The sequence below is a fragment of the Amphimedon queenslandica genome, unplaced genomic scaffold (genome assembly GCF_000090795.2).
Source record: "Amphimedon queenslandica unplaced genomic scaffold, v1.1 AMPQUscaffold_13312, whole genome shotgun sequence".
Classification (NCBI taxonomy): domain Eukaryota; kingdom Metazoa; phylum Porifera; class Demospongiae; order Haplosclerida; family Niphatidae; genus Amphimedon; species Amphimedon queenslandica.
The window spans coordinates 38735-39337 of NW_003546452.1; positions in this window are offsets into that span (position 1 = coordinate 38735).

The window sequence follows — 603 nt, forward strand, 5'->3', positions numbered from 1 at the left end:
AGCCAACGAGATTTCTCTTAAAGAGTCAGATTAAGATGATTTTCTTTAACAAAACATGTCAGGTAGTCCACGCGGGGCTGCCATCTTGAAAAGCATCGATCTGATCCAGTACTGATATACAGCCTGGACCAGTGCTGACGAACAGACATTACTGTATCAGCTATGACTACATCGGGACTGAAATAGATACTGGTCCAGGCCAGAGCAACAGCCTCGATTCAGCAGTGATGGCCGTCGATGCTGGACCGTTATAGAATCAAACCTGGTCCAGGCCTGATACCCATCATTCACGGATCATGCATGGTAACTCTTGGGTGTGTATAGATAGTAAAAATCTTTTAGTGTCTCCTTCTCTACTCCTGAAGAGTGAAGAGATGATTCAGTGTTGTGACTAGAATTAGATCCATGTGCTGATTTTTAATGGTTGACTTCCGGTCGATCTAGAGTCTAGAGTCACTTCCTACTCACTATGCTGGATATAAAAGTAGATCTAGCTCGCGAGAATTCTTCTCAGTCGGTCGGGTCTGTCAAATTCTTCGCACAGTTCTCTTCGTTTCATAGTCTCCAGTAAGCAGACTCTTTTACCATCCACTGTCAGGAACC